Below are 10780 nucleotides of genomic sequence, written 5' to 3' on the forward strand. Positions count from 1 at the left end.
CTTGCAGCACATTGTATAAAATTTGAATTTGTACAAATATTTCTTCTTTTTTTTCATTAACCAAGAACGATGAAGGTTCAAATCTATTACCAATGCAGAATACCTTTCTCTATAAACTCTGTCCTCCTGCCAGCAATACTTGTCCATCCTCCTCGAAACAAGTTCTATGGAAAAGTTATGCACATTTAATATCTTACCTGTTGTAGATAGCTCTTTGAAGAGCACGACTTTGCAGAACTTTTAGAAGTTTGGTTCAGCAGCGGGGCCGAGACCAAAGTGGGTTTCTAACATATTAAAACTACTTCAGTCTTAAAGAATTAGGAAGAGCCGCTGTGGATTTTAAAAGCCCACTTTAAAAGAAATGAACGACTTTAAGATGTGTTTTGTTTTTCTAATTAATCACGACAGCCTGTGAATTGTACCACAAAAAACTCATCTTAGGGATGCATTGAAAAGCTTTTCTCCCCAAATTTTTTACCACGATTTGAAACACCAGTAATGACCTTTTGCAACAAAAAAAGATAATATTTTTCACACCTTTTTTAGTTACTTTTTTTACGTTTTGCATATAGATCATAAAAACAGTTGCAGATGTACTTTACAACTGATTTTACACCTTACTCATTTTAAAGGTTATGGTTAAAGAGGTTATACTCTCTGGTAAATTATATTAGGTGTTTCTATATCTCTTTTTTTCTGAGGAGAAGAGTAGAAACAAAGTGATGTTGCAGAAAAAGTGCATTTATTTGAGTAATGAGCAGATATAGTGGTCAAAGCGCTTTTTCCATTTGGGTGTTTTCATAACCACCAGTTGTTTTTTTTATAGCTAAATACAAACAGGTAGAATCAGCTCCAGTGGCTGAAAGACACTGAATTAGGGTCCCTCTTTAAATGGATCTCGTTTCTATCATAACACCACGGTCAGAAAGACAGAACAGCTCAGTTTACTGGAAGACCACATGTCTGAAATAATCTGCCCTCGGAACAGAGAGAACCGTCTCTGAATCCTTGCATATTTTCCCATTTTACTGCCACAGCGTCTGCACTTTATGGGGTGAAAGTCCAAAAATATGTCATCTGCATGGTTGTCTGTAAATGCACAAACCACTCATTCGGTGGAAATTACAGTCTGTGGCCGCTCCAAAACAGCACAGAGTTTCTTATAAAGCATGTTGTTTGCATTTTAGGTGTTGCTTCTCCCTTCATTATAACATATAGGGTGTGTTCAATACACAGAAAATGGCTCTCACGTGACCGTACCACAGGGGAGTCCTTGTTTCCATTTACAGTAAATGAGAAGAGCTTTGCATGTACTGTAAGTCTGAAATCCTCTGGGCCAGCGGGGGGAGCATATGGTTACTGTTTAATATAGCATAATGAAAACTCTGTTTCACACCTTCACAATCATTGCACTTTGATTCCAGCCGTCCCAGCTGTTATTTCCTGTGTTGCCGTTTGCACGGCCACTCTCTACCGGCTTATAACCAGCCTCTGTATCGGCCGTCCGCTCCTTCCTCTCGTTAAGCAACTTTCCTGTCAATCATCGCCACAGTGGCAGTTTTGTTCCTGGTCCTTCTCGTCAGAAACCCTCGGTCTGAGGAACAGAGGACAAAGGGATGACGGATGGGCGAAGATCCCTGACAGGGAAGTACAGTATGGAAGGTGTGTGCCGCAGAGGATGACAATGAGCGCCATTCAGGCTGACACAATGCAGCTCAGGGGCTGCGAAGCCTGCGAGTGTTGCCCGGCACAACATTCAGCCATCAGCTGCCCTCAGCCAGGGGTGACCACCGAGATCGGAACAACAACTCCTATTGACTGAAGCAAAAAAACAAGAGGAAACACAAAATTAAAGATTTCTTGAAGGAATGCCTGCTGCCTTTCATGGATCATCTTATGTTAAGAAATGACTGGTCAAACATTGAAAACAGCGATATCCTACACAGTCTGTTATCGCTCAGAGCACGAGTTGTGAATGACTCTCAGCTGCCACCACATCAAATTTTAGCTCAATATCTGTAAAATTGACAGAGTTGTAGCCATGTTTGTGTTTGCTAAGACTGATTAGCTGAGAGAGCTAACTTGAATTGGGTTGACTCCAAAAGTCAATCAGTTAAAGATGCGCATTCAGAGAGTTTCATTAACATCCATCCAGTGGTTCATGAGATATTTTGCTAAGACCACACACACAAACACAGGGAAAGACATTATCGCCCACCTTTCACACCTTTTTCCAGCGGGCAGCATAAATTTGGAACATTTGGACAGAGGCGATAAAGAACGAGAGATTAAGCAGAGTAGCATGAAAGGGGGAAAAACACACATAAGGGGCACAATTAGAGCAGAAGAGGATCATCTTTTCCTTCTGACTCATCCCATCTCCTGGCTGTGAGTCCCACCCGGCCACCACGTGTTGCTGGCCTGCGCGGATTCATGTCCTCTCCGCCTGCCTTCCCTCTGATCAGTAGCCCTGCCACCCGCTCACTCTGACTTGCCGGCTCGTCGCTGTGTGAGCGTGTTTATTTTAGAACGTGTGACTCACACTTCCTGCGTTCTGCCAGTGAGGCGAGTCTCTATGGAACAGCAGGACCTCCGCTCATTCTCAATTCTCTCTTTCTCTTTCTCTTTCTCCCCCCCCCCCTCACCCCACCCGTCGCCTTTCCTCGCTCTCCGCTGATAGGCCCGGCCAGAGCTCCGCGTAATGCGGGGGGCTCGTTTGAATGGATCCCACTCTGGAATTCATTGGATGAAGCCGGAGGACTTGCATAAACCCAGGCGTGTTCAGAAGCATTTTGTCACGTACTCCTTTTACAATAAGATGCTTTGGCTGATGAGGTGACGACTGCAAGGAAGCGACTTCAGGTTCTGTTGCTGGCGGGGGGGGGGGAACCCCATGTAAGACTTGTTTGTAATCTGGTTTGTGGGCAGTGTGCCACAAATGTGTTGGACTTAAAGAAACAGCAGCAAAATGGTGATACAGCTGCAGTGAAATTAGGTGATTTTTTTTTCCCAAGATCTGCTCTATCTTCCACCATCTTTCTTCCTCATATTTGTACAGTGGAATCATTCATTCAGTGTCTTCCTCTCTCCCTCTTTCTCCATCACTCCTCTTTTCTTTTTTTTTTTTTTTTTTTAGCCTCTCTCTCCCTCTCTGTCAGCAACACACCCACTCAAGCAGTCATATCCGCTCTCACTCTCTGGCTCTCCCTGCTCGTCTCGCAGTGCCTGTGAAGCGTCTCTGAGGGGGAAGACCAGTCTGCTCTGTCAGGTAATCTAAACTCCGTCTCACTCTGCGCCCTGCTCACACTCTCCGCTTCTTTCCTCTCTTATCTGAAACAATCTGAAACTGCTCCACTTTGTGGTTTATCCATGCAAATTTAATGTTGGTTTTTTTTTTAACCTTATAATCTAGCATCTGAGCTAAAATTCAGGGATCGTACTTTGGGTTTAGGGATTTTCACTTGTTCCTTTATGTAACCGGTAGAGGTAGAGCAAAAACTTTTAAACTATTTCAGGTTTGACGCTGTAAGAATTTAAAATCACAACTATACAATGAGGTAGAAATAAACAGTGACTCTGCATATCCTGCCTGATGTTTTCCTTTTTTTTTCCTAACTATTGAAAACTTGTAATGTCGAAGCTTCTCCTCGTTACCTTTTGAAGTGCATTCTGAGCTATAATTCAAACTAACAAACCTAAAACCACTAAAACACAGAATATATACACCCGTGAAGGTCTTGACCGCAAATTAAATAGGTGGAAAACTGAACAACCTGCAATTTAGCTCAGGCTTTGGGGATATTTTTTTGTTTAACCGTTGATTATATCACCTATAGCCGCCTGGATATCACTGACACCCTGTGTTGTAATCCTTTCCTGCTGCTGAGGTGTGTGTGTGTATGTGTGTGTTACCTGCCTCAGCTTCATCCTGTTGGGTTTAAGGAATGCTGTCGACCTGCAGTTTGTGGAATCAGAATCAACACATGAACGGTTAGCAGAGATCTGTGAAATCTCTCTTTACACCCTGTTGCCTCAGACGTACAGCGAGATACGGAGGCAGAGTTCTAGCGTGCAGTGTTTTGTCAGACTTTGTGCTCTTCGGCGCACACTGACGGCGATGATATCCCTCAATGGGTGTGAAGCTCGACCTGTGAGGGTCTCTTCTTTGACTGATGCCTGGTTTCGTTTGTCCGGATGCTTGTGTGATTAGTTGGTGTTTCTGAATATGATTGACATATTTTGTTTTTGTTTGTTTGGTGCGATTGAACTTGCGCTTGAGTCTGAGAATGCCGCTGAAGCGCTTGTACAGTATCAAACGTTGAGCTGCTTCGTCGACATCCAAACGTCACCACTCGAAGGGGGGACATCGATGTCAGGGGTCACGCCAAGCTTGTCAGCGCACGCAGAGTCAGCTCGGTTCCCCACCTCACTTCCTGCTGTCACCGCGCGTCTGTAGTCAGAGAGGATGCTGGGAGATAAATTTAGACCTCCAGCTCCCTCTCCATCTGCCGTTGCTCAGAGTAGGACGGTTTCCATGGGAACGTGAGCCAGGCTACCACCAGGATGAGAGAGCGCAGAAGAGAGATGTGTGTGTGTTAATATTGCTTGTTTGTCAGGTTTATTTTTTAGATGTGTTTTAATAAAATGAGTGTCTCTTTTTTATACTATTAAAAGCACAGAGGAAGGTTTATCTGTTCTCAGAGCACAAGATGATTTATCTGTTAGGCCCGCAATTTTTTTTAATTCTCCCCCCCCATCTGAATACTCTCCTATGGACAATAACAAAGGTTTACCGTAAAACCACTGCAGAACTCGAGCACCGCCGACTGATCTGGAGTTGAGCTCGGTGTTTTTTGGCATTTACACTCTTCGAACTTAACAGTTCTGGTGAACTCGATGCCTGTGTGACGGTATGTGTGCGCGTGCGCCTAAAGCAGATGAGGTGCGAGTTCCTCCGTGCGTGGGGGATCCCTCGGGTAGCTTCGTCAGAGCCCCTTTCTGCTGACAAAGCCCCCCCTGCACGCATTCCGCACGTTCACGTCCTTCCTTATTCTGTCTTCTCGTCTCTGCGGATGAGTCATTAATCACATTTCAGGAGGAGACTCCCGAAACCAGTTTGCACAACAGATCGCTTCACAAACTGCGATGCTGTGCTGGGAATTCACAAAACAGCGGTTCAGAGCGTGGCTGAGGTGGCTGACAACGTCTGCTGATATTAACGTTGTTAGTTTTAATCTGACACCAGCAGCCAACAGAATTTTAAGGGATGGTTCAGATCATTTGAAGTGGGATTCTATTGGAACAGTTATTGTCTTACTTGTTGTAGATAGCGCTTTGAACAACCTCAGTTTGGAGAAATGAAACTCAATTGTCTCAAGCTAATGGCTAAGATCGAAGAAGACTGCAGCTGTCTTAAAACAGGTCCAATCACAAAATTTTATAAATTAAATGTTATAAACTTTTGCATTGTCATCAATTTCACAGGACACAATTATTCCAGCAGAAATATTAAGATATTCCTGCAGGAAGTGCCTCACGCTGCACACAAAGTGCAGTTAGTTAATAATCATTGAATTCTATGTTTAAAATTATGTAATATCAAATTGATAGCAGTGATTTTTTTTTTTTTTTAAACTGAAGGTACTTAAAAGGACAGCAATCGTCATTCATCTTGGCTGTTAGCTTGGGCATTAACTAGCCATTAGCTCGTCAATCTGGTCAGAATTACCAGTTAAGATATTAATTGTTTATAACTTCGCCACAGAACCCCTCTTTGAAATATCTGAATCATCTCTTTAACGCTGTAAAACTTCCTGCTCACACCTCAGCCTAAAAATAGAATGAAGAACGCCCCCTTCCCCAGCCTCGCCAGTAAGAGAAGACGCATTTACATAACTCGTGTGTTTTGTCTGAGCTCTCGTCGTAATCTTGTTCGACCATAATCAGCTTATTTAAGTGCATTGTAGTGCTTTTGTGTGTAACAGGCACCATTGTTAATAAGTCATCTCTGTGAAATGAGGATTATGGGAAAGGAAAACCCCTGTCTCAGATCAGCGTAGCTCACCTAGGGGCTCTCCAGACGATTGGCTGCTCATATTTGCCGGAGTAGGTTTGGCGTTGCTGTGTGCTTTATTCCGAGGGGAGCAGTACTGTAGGTTGTACGTGTGCTCCAGGGTGTGTGTGTGTGTGTGTGGTTTTGTCTTCATGTAGGCTACGGTCTGGCATTCCTTTCCCTTCATCTTTCTGGCTCTGCGTTTCCTCGCTCAGACCTGGCAGTCTAGACTGCGATGAATAATGTAAGCAGCCCTCTTCTCAACCTTAAAAACCTCCTAATTGCCCTGTTTGAGGGCCACGTCAACAGCCAGTTCTGACATCATTAAACTTAAACTCTTAGATATGAACAAAGGCATTTGGTACAAGCAGTGTGGAGGAAGACAACTTGTGTTTTCTTTTCTTCTTATTGTATCCAGATTTTCCTGCTTTTTGGGTGTAGTTGACAACCCTTTTCAATTAGGATCGAATTTTGTGAGATTACGGTGCATCCTGGAGACGGGTGAGTCCCTGGCTCAACATTGCCAGGATTGATAAAGTTGCATGAAAATATGGAGGAGGAGAAGGAGGTAAAGGAAAACAAGAGAAGTGAATCTTTATGTTTTTTTAGGTTTGTTCTGCTGTGTAATGGCTGAGTGTTGTCGCTGAAAATGTGCTGTAATGAAAGACTGGGCTGCTTAGAGAGAAAAAAACACTGGACAGATGATTGGCTCTCATCAGATGTGGGGAAATGTGAAGCCAAGAATTTGTCAAGTTGTTTCCAAACGAAAAGGTGACTCTTCTCCTCCTTTTTATTCCACTGGCTCTAATGAAGGCTGACTGTACTCTCTGTGTGTGTGTGTGTGTTTTGCTCATTATAAAAAAGCCTGTCATTACTGCATTGTCACCACTGGCACCATAAGCTGCATTCTTCTGTTGGGTCTGATTATTTAGCCACTGGATCGGTTGTTTTCCTCTTTCTCTGCGTTTCTTGTGTCTATTTTTAGTCCTCCTTCATATTCATATCTGTTATTTCGGAGAAAGAAAATGTGCATGTTGCGTCTAAGTTCACTCTATGGGAAAGTCGCACCTTTGCGTACATCTACAGCTACAAAGGGAGCGCACGTGATGGCCTCTTTTATAAAGCACTCATCTCCAAAGTGCGACGGGGTTGAGGGAGTTGAAGATGGTATCAGTGTCATATACAGTGAAGGATATTCTGGATGAGCCTGTGCTGGGACTGTCAGCAGTCAGGCATGGCTGCTCACTGAAAATGTTATGATTGGCCCTGACCATTCCCCCGAATGTGCTTTTATTGGCTGCCGTACAAGAATCCCATGTCTTGAGTTGAGACTGAGTGCAGGGCTTTGTAGTAAGTGGGAAATATTACAGCACATTGATCTTGATAAGAAAGGAGGTTTCGCTGTAGCCTCATCTCTGAGTCTTTGTGATCGGCTATTCTTAGCTCTTCATAAACACAGCTTTCTCGCACTGTGTAAGTGGGAAATATTACAATAGATCCATCTTGATAAAAGGTTTCACAGGATCCTCACAACAGAGTTTGATTCTCTTATTGGCCTCATAAACTGTGCAGCTTGGTGGCAGCATGATATGAGAAGTATGAAGCCTTTCCAACATACATCAGAGAATCAAGTGTTCTATGTTTACCTGCGTCATTTTACGGCAAACTTGGTTATCTCATGCTTGACAATAGGCTGTATGAAAATGTTTATAACTCTCTGCACCCACGTAGCGTCAGATTTACAGGAGCCGACTGTCATCCGAGTCGCTTCACACTCGACTACAAATCGCCGCATTGCTCACTGAAGGTCATGGCCTAAAGATGCCAACAGTACCACATTTTCTGCAATTAGCAGAGACGAGACCCTGAGGTTTCCCAAACCAGAGGGAAATCTTCACAGTTTCATTTTTATGTTTAAAGTGAAGACAGTCACCACCACATATCACCCTTGTATCTTCAATACAAATAATAGGGTCAAGTAAATAATACACCATATATTTTAGCTACACTTTATAATATTGAGTTTAACATTAGACCTACTTACAGGCTTTTAGCTGGACCTAGTATAATTATACAAACCCTGGATTCACCTTGTCCATAATGCAGATAAGCCTCTTGTTTGGGACCTTCCTAATGGGAAGGTTAACCATCCTTGTGTCACCCAGTCCTTCAAAGTCCTTGTAATATCTGAGTAGCTCCCCCTGATGATATAAAATTTTATAAATTAAACAGCTGTAGAAGTCTTGTAAATCCCCCTTACATAGGGAATCCAGGACGTTCAGTTGAATCTCTTTTAAGAACTATGATGGCAAATTGTATGCGTCCATTTCACCAAAAACCAAACATTTTTTCATTTATTATAGTCTCACATATCCTTCCAGATGTTGTGTGTATTTAGTAAGCTCTCCTAAAGTATCTGGTATGGGGTTTTGCCCAAGAATAATAGCAACATGGTGAAGTGTACTCGCACTACAGCAGTCTTTTGCCGTCCATGTGGGCGGCATAAAAAGTTTTGATGGGACTTTCGGATGAAACATGGCAGCTTTGATAATAGAAATCCACCCCGACTTCTCCGCCAGATCAGATAATCATAGGCAGTATTTCCAAACATTTGTTTTGACTCTTTGCCCTAACACTGAGGCTCTGATTCTCCAACTCCCGCAGACTACATCAGTCATGGATCAGATAGTATTCTGATAAGCCTGTTTTCATGTAGTAATATAATTTAGATTTTCAAATTTGTCTAATTTCATGGTGGTTTAGAAGTGTTTACTTGTCATGTGGTATTGCACATCTCATATTTCGTATTGGCCACATTGTTGTGCCTTCTCAAAATGTTACAACAGTAGAATAGCTTGACCTTTATAGATTTATTATAAGGGTCCTTTTGTCATGTCAGGCTAAGCAGCGTTGCCAATTATCCTCATAGAAACAGAAGCAAGAACAAATGAGAGTAATATTGTGCTGCTGATGTAACTACCTTGCAAATGTTCTCATTACAACACGGACCCTTTTCAATACTGCAAGACGAAATGCAGCTATATTTAACAGAATTTGGTCTTTTTAGACAGCTTTAACAAAGCTTGTTGATAAGACAATAAGGATTTTGGTTTTATACTATAACTCTTTTTTTTGTTTTGTAAACTGCTTTCATCAGGAACCCTTGTGGTCCTAATTTCCTTTCAGTTTCATGCAGTACAAATTAACAACAAAAGCTGTATTAGGGCACTGCACCAAATGAAAATGGAAATGAACAAATTTAATTTAGGTCTTTTTTTATTTATTTATTTTTTTTTTTAGAAAAATGGACCTCTAACAAAACTAAACTCAGGAGGGGTAACTACCTGCCATATTACAGGGAGATGATGATGAAAAAAAAAAATCTGATTCTAATTCTCATCAGAACTCTTGTTGCAGCATTTTGAAAAAGCGGGAGTTTTTTAAAGACATTTTTAGATTACTTTGTTAATAGAAGTTCTGCCTTTTAGTAACAAGTGCATTGCAAAGTGCAATCACTTTGAAACCAAATGTTTTGGATTTTGGCAGTACTGCAGTCCTAAATACTTGAATTTTGAATTAAATGGGACATCTTGGTCAACAATAACTCAAAGTTTTCTCAGTTATTCTCAGCTCTATCAGATAAATAAGACTGAAATCGCTCTAGTGTGAATCCTTGCATTCCAACATCATCTTTAAATCTCTGTAAAAATTGATTGACTGTATCTAAATTAACACTAAGATCCAAAAGCACAAACACAAGTCCATCATCTGAGACCAAAATGTAACTCTTAGTAATGTTTCGGTGCTTTGATGTTCTCCCAAATTTGATCTAAGCTCTTCAAGCAGATCATTGCTGTGCAAATGGTCATATACTTTATTTGCAGCTATTTTTTCAAGAACTATAAAATTCAAAATGGTATGGATGTAGATCTATTATTAGCTAACACTCCTGAACTAATTGTGAGTTTTTATAAGTAAAGGTGTAATTACCACAACTATAAAAAGCCTATATTCATAGAAGGGTTGAATTAATCCAACTGGTTATTAAGTAAGAGGAAAAAAAATCTCTAACTGTCTGGTTGGGATGGTGTCTAGGTGAAAGGTTTGAGTTTCAGATAAAGTTATTTTTTGTTTGTTTTATATCTCAGAGAGCTCAGCAGACCAAAAAAAGTCTAATCAGGCTGAATATGTTCTACAGTCATTCTTACAGCTGTTGTACTTGATGACACATTAGTGACAAAAGTGGGGGAAATGCCGTGAACTGCATATTTAAAGCTGAACGGAAACCTGTTTTGAAGCCGACATCTGTGAAAATATAGCCATAAAATGTTTGTTTTTTTGTAGAAATTTTAAATTAAAAATAAAAAATACTATATTTTTTGATAATTATGAATATTGAAGAAACCACTTGGTTGTTTTTGGCTTTTTCTGTGACCAGCCCAGAAGTGTGACGTCCGCTGAGCCGTTGAGGTTCAGCAGTTCATCAATGAGTGGATGAATACCGGTACATTATAGTTCAGTTCGTTGTAATTAATTGTTCGAACCAGCCAGAAAATACCACTGGAGTTTAATTTTTTGGTTTCCTAAAAGTTAAAAACCTTCCTCAGATTTAGACCCATACACTCCTATGTGGGAATTACTGTCAGAACTCTGGTTCGGATCATTTCAAAGAGAAGCACCGCTCCAACCCTCATTACTGCCGTGAGCTGGTATCATGCCAAAAATATA

General features: G+C 41.4%; 1 protein-coding gene across 2 annotated transcripts in view; it reads left to right on the plus strand.

Annotated features, from left to right (window-relative positions):
• The window catches only part of LOC108245966 (HIVEP zinc finger 3), a 52512-nt gene that overhangs the window by 24795 nt on the left and 16937 nt on the right, over window positions 1-10780 (plus strand). Inside the window, exon 2 of one of the 2 annotated variants that reach the window (XM_017433238.3) lies at window positions 3137-3268. The exons of the other annotated variant lie outside the window; for it this stretch is intronic. The gene's annotated coding sequence lies outside the window, so the exon portion shown is untranslated. The remainder of the gene's footprint in view (window positions 1-3136; window positions 3269-10780) is intronic. 2 annotated transcript variants of the gene reach the window in all.

The sequence above is a fragment of the Kryptolebias marmoratus genome, linkage group LG16, assembly GCF_001649575.2.
Source record: "Kryptolebias marmoratus isolate JLee-2015 linkage group LG16, ASM164957v2, whole genome shotgun sequence".
Lineage (NCBI taxonomy): Eukaryota > Metazoa > Chordata > Actinopteri > Cyprinodontiformes > Rivulidae > Kryptolebias > Kryptolebias marmoratus.